The sequence below is a fragment of the Alosa pseudoharengus genome, unplaced genomic scaffold (assembly GCF_046254945.1).
Source record: "Alosa pseudoharengus isolate Yale_2024_CS ecotype anadromous, Long Island Sound unplaced genomic scaffold, YU_APseudo_1.1 YU_APseudo_1.1_scf_3, whole genome shotgun sequence".
Lineage (NCBI taxonomy): Eukaryota > Metazoa > Chordata > Actinopteri > Clupeiformes > Clupeidae > Alosa > Alosa pseudoharengus.
The window spans coordinates 8175336-8188418 of NW_027468718.1; the positions used below are offsets into that span (position 1 = coordinate 8175336).

At 41.9% G+C, this 13083-nt stretch overlaps 1 long non-coding RNA gene across 1 annotated transcript; it reads right to left on the minus strand.

Moving 5' to 3' along the window:
- Window positions 1-10709: 10709 nt before the first annotated feature.
- Window positions 10710-12516, minus strand: LOC143099589 (uncharacterized). The gene is made up of 3 exons (XR_012981680.1): window positions 12037-12516; window positions 11261-11326; window positions 10710-10840 (listed from the first exon to the last, which is right to left on the minus strand). It is a non-coding gene; the product is annotated as an uncharacterized LOC143099589 (long non-coding RNA).
- Window positions 12517-13083: the final 567 nt, after the last annotated feature.

Here is a 13083-nt window from a genome sequence, read left to right on the forward strand (position 1 = left end):
GCAGCTCCACCGTACACATGTCCTTGTGACGGAGCTCCTCCATATTGAGGAGCCTGACCACCTAGCTGTATTTGCCCTTGTGGTGGTTGTGCTGGTCCCCCGTGGAAGCCTCCCAGCTTTAGTTGGGCAGTCCGTAGAAATGTGCTCTATTCTTTCAAACATCCAGCATTGGATATTGCCTGGCCCTTGATTCTGTTGATTCCGCTGTTGACCTCTTCCATAGCCTCCTCTTCCTTGCCCAAATCCTCCTCGGCGGGGCCCACCCCGGCCTCTTGGCTGCGGATACCATTGCTGGCCCTGCTGTTGCATAGGCCCACACATCACTGGTTGAAGTGTCTGTACCATTGGTGGCATTGGCTGTGGCCGTATTATCACAGGCTGCTGTACCCCTGGTTTTGCCACAGGCTGCTGTGGGGCAGGAGCTTGTCCCATCGATACAGGGTCTGCGGCCGGCATCACTGGGGCTTGGGTGGCAGCCTTTTTTGCACCTTTTGTCTCCTGGAGCTGCATTAATGGTGCCATCATATGTGTTTCTTCTGGGTCTGAATCTTCTTGGGCCTCTTTCTGCATTATTTCTTTCTCCTTTTCTTTTTTTCTTCTTCTCTTCCTTTTCTTCTTCCTTCCTTTTCGAATTTCCTCCAGGCCTTCTCGACTCTTTTGTTTACTCTGCTTAGCCCCAAGAGTCCTGTCGTAATCATACTGGGTGGGATCATCACTGAGAGCATTGTCATTCCTTTTCCTCTGCATTGCCTTCTTTTGCCCTGATGGGTTCGCACTGCTTGTGCACCTTTGAAGTGCCCGTTGCACCCTCCACACATTGCCCCTCGGCCTAGTAGATTTAGCTCTGTTGCCTGTGTCTGGGCCTGCTCCAGTGTTCGCGGTTGCCTCTGGATCGATCATTCCATGGGGTAATAGGCTATATCCTGCTCTATTCCCAAAACGTATTCCTCATCGCTGGGCCCTTCGCTTTCATTTATGCTCTGATCCACCTTGGACTCTTCCATGCAGAGTTTCAGTAAACACTCTTCTTCCCTGCTTTTGTTCCTCAACTTTCGGACGCGCTCATATATTTTTTCCAGGAATTCATTAATTCTCCCTTTCAGCTCTTCCAATTTGGTCCTTTCAGCTGCTAGACTGATTAGCCTTCTCTAATTCTTCCCATCTTGTCCACCTCAGATGCTTCTCCTTGTCTTGTTCCAGGAGCTCTGCCTTCACCTTTTCTTCTTCACGCTTCTCCTCGAGGCTCATCTGTTTTATGACTCCTAATTTCTCCCTCTGTTCTTGCATGAACTTCAAGAAGTTGACCTTGTATTCCTGGTGCTTTTCAAATTCCCACATGCTTACTCTTTCTTCTATCCATTTCATAGCCTCTCCCATTTTCTCCCAAGCTCTGGTCACCAGTTCTTCTTTTCCTGACTCATTACCTTCTGTCTTTATCAGTTTATCAATTAGTCTTTTTGCTTCCAGCGCTTTCTTCTCGCTCCAGTGCTCGAGCATTCTCTCGGCCTATCTTTGTGTTGCTGCAACATGTTCTTCCTCCATTGTCTTCTGTTGCTCCTGGGTTGTTCCTCTGTCTTGATCTCTCATTTCCATACCTGTTCTTCTGTCCTGTTCTTGTCCCTTGGGAGTGGTGATGTGGTTTATCCTACCTTCCCATCATCCTGCAGCTTTTCCAGGGTGTACCTATGGTTTTCTGCCACTTTCTCTTCACTCCGAAGCGCTTCTCCCCACCTTCTGGCCACTTCTGTTTCAGTCCTCTGTCTTCTCCCTGAACTCCCTAGGTATGTCTCCGCCTCCTTCAATGCCCCTCCGGATTTTTCACCCCTCGGGGAAAGCACAGGGGCCACGAGGCTGAAGGCGCAGTTGGTTTTGAAGGTGGTGGTACTTCTGATGGGGAGTCTTGTTGCATTTCCATCATTCTCTGTACTTCCTCCCACACCTCCATTCAGTTTCCCAAAGTGACTTCTCTCAATACTTGGACCTCTTGGATTGCAGGGACCTGTGGTCCTTCTTCCCGTTGGCTCATCTCCCTTTTATCTTCTTTCTTTTGTGGTCTCTTGTGGTCTTACAGTCTGTCTTTTTCTACATATGGAGGTGATCGCAGTTCCTCCATAGGCGGGGTTCCTGGTTCTGGAGCCTGATCAGGGATGCTTGTCCTTGTTGAGTTGTCTCCATTTGGGCCTCTTGCTGCCTTTCCTGTACAGTTGGTGTTGGGGGCGGTACCTTGTCCTGGTCGGCTTTCTCCTTCCTTTGTTTTTTGTAGTTGTGTTGTTCTTCCTTGTCCACTGGGTGGCGTTCCTTCTCTGCTATCTCTCTTTGAACTTGAGGGCCTGGAGACATAAATCTCCCCTCCTTGTTCTGTGACTTTGCTTGTTGTATCACTATCTTGCCCTGTCCCAGGCTAGGCCTCTAGTTTTATATATTTTTTGGAATTCACCTCTCCATGGATAACTCTCAGAGCTCTGCTCAAATGGTGTGGTATGTGGTTGCTCTCTTTTTCCTGTATTAAGATCAATCCTAACTTATCTCCTTCCAATGTAGTTTACCCTAGGAGCCTTCTTAGAACTTTAAATATTGTCTCAGTCCTGTATTGGTAGCTTGACCCTCCACTCTCAGGTGATGTTTGCGGCTTACCCTTTATTTATTATAAAACAAATATTTGTTTTTTCTTTCAATAGTACCTGTGTGTGTGTGAGAGGCCTGCTCTAGCCTGCCTCTGTGTGTGGGACTTCTTTGGCTCTTCTGGCAGTCAGCCAACTTTGTGTTTTCAGTTAATTCTGGGCAGTCAGCCAGCTCTGTGTTATCAATCACCTCTTGACAGTCAGCTAGCTCTGCAACTGGCCCACTCTGGGCAACCATGTGCCCCCACCTGTGTGCTTAGTGTCTCTGTTCAAACACTCACTCTATACATTTGTTTCTCTCTTCCTTATTTTATTTCCTTAATTTATCAATTTAACACTTTTACCAACTTCTACCAGGTTACAATCAATTTCCTTATTTATGAGTATTGTTTTACTAGAGTGAATACATTAACCTTCTAAGCAGTTTTATACTTTATTTCTTTATTGATGTGAGGATATTGTTCTACTGAAATGAATACATTTTGCCATGTGCATCACAAACTTTTATTATTTTTTCCCGTGTGTATTACAACCTTTATTATAGCAAGGCACACTGTAAGATTTTATAGTGATGTTTCTTCTAAATTGTAATCTAGTGCAAGCCTTCCACGTCTCCTTACAGGGGGAGAATTTCTTGCAAACTTACGTCTCCTTCCCTTAGAGGGAGAACACAGTTAATCAATCAAAAGCTGGGTGTTCACTCTCACAAACCTTCCTGCCCTCTGGGCCGCTTCCTGAACTACCACTCGTTCAAAGCTAGTAGTCAAGTCTGTCTTACTCCTCCCGTACTTGTCCAAAAGTATAGTGGTTATCTGATAACAATCTCCCTCTCCATCAACTCCTTCTATTAAAAATACTAAAACCTCTAACACTCCCTTATGTAGCTAGGCAGTAAGTCACTCCTATGATCTGACAGGCGCCACTCAGGCTGAGGCACCTCCCATAAGCTACGCTCTCTCTGCACCTCTCTCCTCGATCTCACTTCGGGGAATTGTGGGCATATAATCTGGGCTGGCCCCCGGGCTGAGCACTAGCTGACTCTGGCCTATCCCACGTTCCTGCCTCATCTAGCTCCTCCCAATCACTTCCCACTGTGAGCTCCGATTCAACTTCCCAAAACTCGCTCACACTCTCAACTGGACAAAGGAAGTCCAGACAGGTCCACGGAGAACTCCCAGACCCCTCCTTTCTATCTCTTCTAAGACGGATTCTTAGATTCTGTCCCTACTTTCTCTAACTCTCTACTTTCTCACTCACCACCTCTGCACTCTGCTTTGCCACCTTATCTTCCTCTCTGTCCTTCTCTGGGCTTAAGGGGTTGTAGGGAGGACTGCTACTAGAGGGGCTGTAAGGGAAAAGGCCTTCCTCCCTACTCAGAGGCTCAGGCATCTCTGTTGAGAGGTTGGTGAGTGCTTTTATCAAAGCATTTATATCCAACGTATGTATCCCATGCAAATCATTGATCAGTATCCCAATTGCTATCTCTAATGATCCAAGTTTTATCCCTATCTCCTTCAGTTATACTTATTCTGTTCTGAGGGTTTCTACCTGTCCGAAATGTTCAGTGGCTCATTTTTATATTCTAGGCTTTTTATCTGTCCAAAATCTCACTGGCTCATTCTCCTGTCCAGTGACATCGGCTCATTATTTATATATATTTTATTCTAGGTTTCCTGTGTCCGAAATGTCACTGGCTCATTCTCCTGTCCAGTGACATCGGCTCATCATTTATATATATTTTATTCTAGGTTTCCTATGTACGAAATGTCACTGACTCATTCCCCTGTCCAGTGACATCGGCTCATCATTTTGTTATAATATTATATCTTCCTATATCTTCCTCGTTCCTATTCCCCCTCTAACCAGCTTAAAATGTTCCTTGCCAGGCTAATTTATGGCCTGGTTGACCTTATCACCCCTCTACTCTGCTGCAGCAGACGAGTGGGATTACACACACAAACAGACAAGACACACACACACCAAAAACCTTTGCAGATCAGCTGTGCTGCCTGCTCCCTTCAACCTTCAAAGGGATTCAGAATAACCCAATTCTGACTTCTCTAACCTATAGAGGAAATACCATAACATTTTTAAAACATAAAATACCTTGCAGATCAGACCTTCTGTCTGCCCCTTTGACCTTCAAAGGGATTCAGAATAACCCTATTCTGACTTCTCTAACCTATAGAGGAAATACCATAACATTTTAAAACATAAAATACCTTGCAGATCAGACCTTCTGTCTGCCCCTTTGACCTTCAAAGGGATTCAGAATAACCCTATTCTGACTTCTCTAACCTATAGAGGAAATACCATAAAATTATAAAACATAAAATACCTTGCAGATCAGACCTTCTGTCTGCCCCTTTGACCTTCAAAGGGATTCAGAATAACCCTATTCTGACTTCTCTAACCTATAGAGGAAATACCATAACATTTTAAAACATAAAATACCTTGCAGATCAGACCTTCTGTCTGCCCCTTTGACCTTCAAAGGGATTCAGAATAACCCTATTCTGACTTCTCTAACCTATAGAGGAAATACCATAAAATTATCAAACGCATGCGCTTTTAAAGATCAACAGTACACCCCCATCTCCCTCCTATGTCTCCATTATTCTTTTTTAGGACCTAGGTAAACAATCGTGTCCAGGGTTACCCACCAGTCTCCAGACAGGCCGATTCCCCACTAATATAAGCAAAAGTGCTTACCTTTTTTTTTTTGGGCCCTTGGAGAATTGGCAGCTGGGGACCTGCTTCACCCGGGGCAGAACTGCTTTTCCTAATGAATCCTGTGTCAAATCTCGGTGGCGAACCTCCAGATCTGTCGTGGAAAAAGTCCACTTCCGAATCCAATTTTCCAATTAACAATTACCACTTGACTATTTAGTAATTTAGCACTCTGGAACAAGGCGTCCGAAGGAGACAATGTAGACAGAAGATTTTCTGAGGATTGTTGATCTTTATTCTCCATATTGCAATGATAGTACAGCCAAACCAAAGTCCAGACCAACCATCAAAGCAATAGGGAGGAGATGTCATCAGCTGGGGCCCCCGACGAAATCTGCCTACGGAGGGCTATACACTATATTTTATACCCCTTGGCCCTCGAGAAGTGCCACCCTCTCACGTCATCCCCAAAACCACTTTTCACCAATCAGCATTAAGCAGGGTCACTTACATTGGTGGAAACCATTTTCCCATCATGCATAAAACTATATGCAAACCTGTCTAATGCATAGGAAACATATGTAAACTAGAGGTTTTCTGGTTCTTTCCAGTTTGGGGAAATAGGGCCTTCTTATCTGATTCTCTTCCTAGCTGGACAGGCTCTAAATCATAAGACACAGCGGCCTCCTATTCCCTGTCCTGTCCAGTGCTCACCAGCTGGATAACACCCCCTTCCCTTGACCATGTAAGGAGGAGATGCTCCTCATCCTGGTACCCCCAGTATTTTTCCACTCACCCCACTCCTCTGATAGTTGGTCTGGCCTACACAAGATACAATGACCTCACCCTGCTCACAGCACATGCAGTGACATAAAACTTATGACCCTCATGACTACATTCTTCTAAAACATATAAACCCATGCAATATTATAAACCCTTATGAAACCCATGATTACATCCCTGTAAATCATGAAAATCCACCATATTTCCTTACCAAGATTTGCCATGACCAAGACTAAATACAGTTTCCCTCAAGTAGCTTACTGCTAGTCGCCATAGGCTAATTATACAATTAAACAGTTAACCAAAACAAGAAAATCCAACATGGGCTATGAGAAGAAAAATGCGTAATAGGTATTAGTCAGGGGGCCAAAACTGATATTAAAACTTTGTCGGACACTTTTTGGTACAAGCATACAACCTATCCAGTATTAATATTTAACCCCTCAACATATGTTCTAGCCAGGTTGTCAGCTTAGAAAATGTATTTTTTTTTTGTCCATTTTAACACTATATTCTTAAAAGTGGTAAAAGCGGATTTTTTTTTTTTGCTTTCATTTTCTTTCATGTTACCTACTGTAATTTTGGGCAAATGTGCAATATAATCCAATTTATGTGCAAGCATGATCATTAGGGTGGTTGTCAAGCTGATTTTTGTTTTATGTGTGTGTATGACTTTAAGCAATTTCAGGCCAATTTGTTGGTTTCCTGCTCAACATGACATACCAACAATAAATGTTGACCACAAGGAACATATACATAGAAATGGTATCAAATGAAAGCCAACACTAATGGGCTGTCTGTTGAAGTGTCAGAATGAACATGTATTGTACAGTGTAAGAGACACCAGAACTAGAACATGAAAAAAACAATCTTCACCTAAAGAGAACCAGTTTTGAAAGTGAATATCAGCTTGGAAACATAACATAGTATCCCAAAACCTCTATCAATTAGTACCCCTATCTATGGGAATGAGTCAAGCCAAGTTTAAAGCTTGTAGGGAGAGACAGTGCAATGCTGCACAAGTTGTAATTCTTTAATGTCAAGGCAGCAATGTAGAACTGTAGATGGTGGTCTATGGTGCTATTTGACTTCATTAATGTACCAGGTTGTAACACAAATTATATTTAATTGACATATCACTGTAGTTATTCATTCCATCCTAACATAACTGCTCTCTCACTTCTTTAGGGTAAGGGGTTAGTAACTAGTTAGTAGTAATAACTAGTCTTGCTGATCCTAGCACCTACCACCTGACTAGAACTGACTCTCGATTGTTTAAAAAACAGCACTCACTGATGCACTTATTCTTATTGTACTAGAGCTTTTTTAAAACGGTCCTATAAGTGTTGAGAGAATTGCTTTATAAAGCTTAAACTGTTAACCATGTTGTTAGTTGCTTTGGTTAAAAATGTGTCAGCCAAATGTAATATAATGTAATAACTAATAGTTGTATGGCAAAGGTATGTTATTCCTCTTCCAAGCAGTGACACTCAGGTAGGCAGCCAACAGAAGGCACCCAGGGACCATGTCCATGTGCTTAATCTGAGTCCTGGTCAGGGACACAAAAGAAGAGTTTACAGTTTTGATAATGAATACCTTCCCAATACAAAACATGCATGCATGCATCCAAGGGCATAATATAAATCTAATCTACAAAACAGGAAAAACAATATCATGCCAAATAATCTGAAACAATATAGTTGCTAGCCTAGAAATCTAGACGCACCCTAGCGGCAGCAAATTACATTTTTTTAAATTACAAATTTGCTGCCAGGGCTAGTCTAGCAACTCTCCGTTGGCTTGTGAGCTGGAAAAATTAAACTTCTATCAGGCCAATCAAATCGTTTGGCGGACTTAACATAATGATTGATGGCAGAGTTGCAACGGTTTGGCTTGAATTCCCTGCTACTTGAAAACAAAGAAGATGGATATAGTTATTACTACTAACTAGTTACTTACCCCTAACCCTAAAGTGAGAGAGCAGTAATGTTAGAATGGAATTAATAACTATAGTGATATGTTAATTAAATATAATTTGTGTTACAACCTGGTACATTAAAGGTCTAATCTCATCGTTTTTTCATTAATTTTGCAGTGGTCTGTATTGATGAATGCCCTGTGAGCCGGTTTTGGTGAAAAAAATGCTGTCCTGCGTCTGTTTCATGCTGTTCTAGTTTGGTGGGGAAGGTGGGCGGGGAGGAACGACTGGATTTCGCCTCTAGTCATGAATATTAATGACATGCACCTCTGATTGGCTAACAGTACTGTGACGCTTCCTCCAGTGCGTCCTCATCCGATTCTGCCTGTGCTATGCTCCATATTCAACTTTACAGTGCTAAAACCTGGCTAAAACTCGAGTCAAAACTGTTGCACAAAATGTCTTCGGAGATACAACTTCATGTGTTTGATTCTAGTATCCGAGTAGAAAGAAGAACCGCTTCCTGATCGTTTGTCGGTGAACGTTGGTTTAATAGAATGGTAACAATTGCCTGTCAGCTTAAAATCTCTCCTAAAAGAGGTAAACGTTTGTGACAATCGTCAACTTGCTTTCAAGTAATAAACAGTTGGAAACGTTTTAAAATAAAGACCTATTTCTTTACACAGTCAAAAGTCTTTGCAATCTTCCTAGTAGATATTTTACTTCACAACACAGGTAAGCACCCTAAATGCAGTTCAGCCACTGACCTAGCCTGCTAATGCTATCGGAATAGATAGTTATGGTTTGAATTCCATGATACCATCATTGAAAGACCACTTGGTCATAGCCCAATATATATATAGATTTAAATGCAAACACACCTACCTAGCTATATTTTGCTGGAATTGTACCAGAATGCCTACAGAAGTAGAGAATGTGTGCTGCAAGACTTCTTAATGAGAATGGCTTTGATAGCCTGACATTGGCAGAGGTTAGCCTACTCAAGTTGTTTTCTGTCACGTATGACAGAAAAAGTAGCCTACTATAGGAATCTTATACTATAGTATTTTGGGACTAAATATTACAGTAATCTTATAGGAATACTATAGTATTTGGACATACTATAGGTACTATAAGACTACTATAGAAAAACTATAGCGGTTACAGGATATTATAGTTATTAGTAGTACTTCTACAGTATGTCCCAATTATTCCTATAATAATTATTCCTATAAGATTACTATAATATTTTGTCCCAAATACTATAAGATTCCTATACTACTTTTTCGTAAGGGGATTGCTCATGTGGTTAGAAAAATGGGCAACACCAGTACCCCTGTTGTCTGTATGACCCTGTACCCAGGATTAGAACCAGTCTGCCTTAGCATAATATACTCCCTTCAAAATGCACTAAACATTCGACTATGACGACTATGGCCCTCTGTGAGACAGAAGATATGAAAGGTAAGATAAACCTTTAGCTTAAAAGGGACAAAAACTGATGAAACTCCTAAAACAAATATACAAAACAGGTCAATTTTCAATAAATAACTTTATTATATTTACATACAGCAGTGGTACTCAAAGTGTGGTCCGCAAGCTATCTCCAGTGTTCCACAAGTAGATGTGGTAAAATATTGTAATGCCGACGAGTAGTTAGGAGACGGGGAGGCTGGGATATCGTTCCAAACTCCGGTTATTTATTTCTCAAAAGGATGTACAGGCTAAGGTACGGGTAGCAGGAGGTGTCCACTACAAAATAACAAACTGATATTGATAAATTAGGTCTCAATCTCTTGTCATTCACTCTCATCGGCAGACAACACAACGCAACACAACTCACTCGCTCGTAATTCACTTCTACTCTGACTAAACTTACTAGACGTCTTAGAACCCCCTATTCTATTCCCTCCCCTTATCAATCGCTAACCTATCCGAACCCCTAAATATTCCCTCCCGGACACCTCCCCCCAATCAAAACACATCAGAACTTATTGACACATTCTATGACACAGAATGGAGAGGGAGACACAGACACTCTCGCACGCACACACACACACACGCGCACACGCCGGGAAAACAGAAGACACAGGGGAACACAGGGGAAAGTCCAACACGGGGCAAATAGCCTCGGCGCTACACTATAATAGATGAGTTGTTTGCAATATTGAACCAACTTGTATGTAAATCCAAACAGTTCTGCAACACTGATGTAACCTATGCCAGTTTAAATCATATGAATCCTCTGACACCATAAGCAAGGTGCAAAGACAATAAGCAAGGTGGTTCAGTGAGAAGGCCTATTGTGTAATATACTGTTGAAGTAGGTCTACTGTTTTTTTCTTTTTGCTAGGTGGTCTGTGAAACACTGACAAATAGTAATATTGCAGTCTATTAAAATAATGCAAACACAAAACAAGAACATCCAAACTATGCACAGAATTAACAATGTCCTCTTTTTGCCAGACGATGCAGACATCTGGCCTACAGATCCTTTGTAAGATGGTGCTGGGATTATTTAGGGGAAAAGGTCTGAGTTGTTGTTTCGGCTTGTATTGTCCTGGGGATCGATCCGAAGGGACAACACACAAAACACATTCATTGGCTGTGATGATTCTATTACATTGCTCTTTGATTGCGCTGGGCCATAGGTGGAGCCATCAGGTGTTATTGTGGAGATGTCGCTTTCATCCTCCTCCTCATCTTGATCGATCAACCCGAGGTCTTCTAGCTGGCCTTGGATGAACAGGCTTGATGGCAGTAGAGGTAGCAGGCCCCCATGCCCATGGTGTATCCGAAGTGCTTGTATCAATACTCATACTTTTCATGAAGTATTCTGTTTGGGTACCTAAAGTAAATAAATGTGTATTACTGTCTAGTTACAAGATACTAATAGTACACAGGACATTCACTCTCTCACACAAAACTGTACTGGCACAATGGAAACAAAAATATTTTAGTGACTGCGGTAAGGTGTATGATGTACTAAGTAGCACACCCACAAGAAGACATTCGGTAATATCAATTCTCTCTGTTATGCAATTCATGGGTTTCATCAGGTCCATTTACACAGGTGTATTAATCAAGCACCATGCAGTCTGCATTCATAATCGAGGTGCTTGATTTTATACACCTGTGGAAAGTGACCTGAAGAAACCCATGAATTGACTTTCCCAAACATTGATGAGCACATAAGAACCTGTATTAGCCTACTAGAAAAAGACTTCTAGAAACTAACTAGCACAACAAAAAAAGTTAGATCACAAACCTTTGCTTCTAACGTGATGACCTAATGTAGGCTAGAAAGCTGTGTAGCCTGACATGAGGATGTGCTCTGGAAGACATACAAAACACTAAGTAAACAGCAAGTAATCAAACAAAACATCATTGTAGGCCTACAAAGGTCAATGTAATAATGGCAAGAAGACATAAATTAGACTGAAGTGTAAATACCTGAGCTCTAGTGATAGCAACTTAGCCTAATAGTGCACGGGTATTGTGTTTTTGATTTTTCCTGTTTAGACTAGAACAATATCTGTACTTAGTTGAGCATAAGATATTGTTGCTAATATTATTATTTGTGGTTTAACGCTTAGGTTAGAAGATTATAGGTTCAACAAGCTAAATCTCTGGGTAGTGTGGTCAGTTTCTTATGAGTGTAACGTTAGCTACACCAGGCACATAACTGAAGCATTCCGTTCCCGTTATGTAGGCTACTGCAACAATAGCTTCCAATAGGCCTAATCAATGGAAGTAGCTACACCTGGCGTTTTAGTGGCCTGTAGGCTACGTTCGGGAAAATAGACCATTCCTCTAATGGATTTTACCAGAGCCCTTCCTATTAGACATTCTCTGATTTTACACGTCAACGGAACACTTCAGTTACGTGCCTGGTGTAGCTTCCTGTAATATAGGCTAGCCTAAGCCTAGCTTGTACCAGAGAATGTAGACGGGCTCTGCTTGTACCCTTTTCATGCTAACGTGAAGAATATGAACATGCTATTTTGTAACAGACGTTAGGTGGAAAAGTTTGTTTGTACCTACAGCCTGTGAGCTGGTGGTCGATCGTCATGACAGTACAGAACCAGGTTTTCAGAACATCGATGCAAAACCACTTTCTAACTGTAGGCAGTGAGTGTGGTCGAAATGATTGGAACACAGAACTAATGTTGCACTACTTCGGTGGTGGTGTTCCAACGATAAATCCGAACCATTTCTTCCTCAACTCTTGTTTCTAAGGCAAGACATGCAACATTGATGTGTTATTGCCACAAATAACACAGGCACGATTTTTTTCCGCCATGTTAGCAACTTGCTGTTAGCTCCTACTAGCTGCAGAGAGACAATCCCCTAGCCGCAAAATCTTCCAGTCTTCCTGTAGACGGTCACAAGCCAAGGTGGGCGAGGCCATGAATAATCAGTTTCCCTTCGGCGTCATTGGGAAGGGCTCTTTCTGATTCGCTTGTTTTTCCGTGTATTTTCTTTCATTGGCTAATGCGGGCAATGGGGGTAGAAGATCATTTTCACGTGAAGCATGCATATGCAACTTGGAGTGAGCTATAGTATTTCGAAAGTAACAAGTATTAAACTGTTTCTCAGTGAATGAGACCTTTAATGAAGTAAAATAGCACCATAGACCACCATCTACAGTTCTAAATTTCCTTGACATTAAAGAATTATAACTTGTGCAGTATTGCACTCTCTCCCTACAAGCTTTAAACTTGGCTTGACTCATTCCCATAGATAGGGGTATTGATTGAAAGAGATTTTGGGATACTATATTATGTTTCCAAGCTGATATTCACTTTGAAAACTGGTTCTCTTTAGGCGGAGATTGTTTTTTTTTTTCATGTTCTAGTTCTGTTGTCTCTTACACTGTACAATAAATGTCAATTCTGACACTTCTGCAGACAGCCCATGAGTGTTAGCTTTCATTTGATAGTTATGTATATGGCCCTTGTGGTTGTGGAGATATTCAACATTTATTGCTGGCATGTCGTGTTGAGCAGGAAACCAAAAAATTGGCCTGATATTGCTTGTACAAGTCACACAAAAAAATTCAGCTTGACAACCACCCTAATATCTTACCTA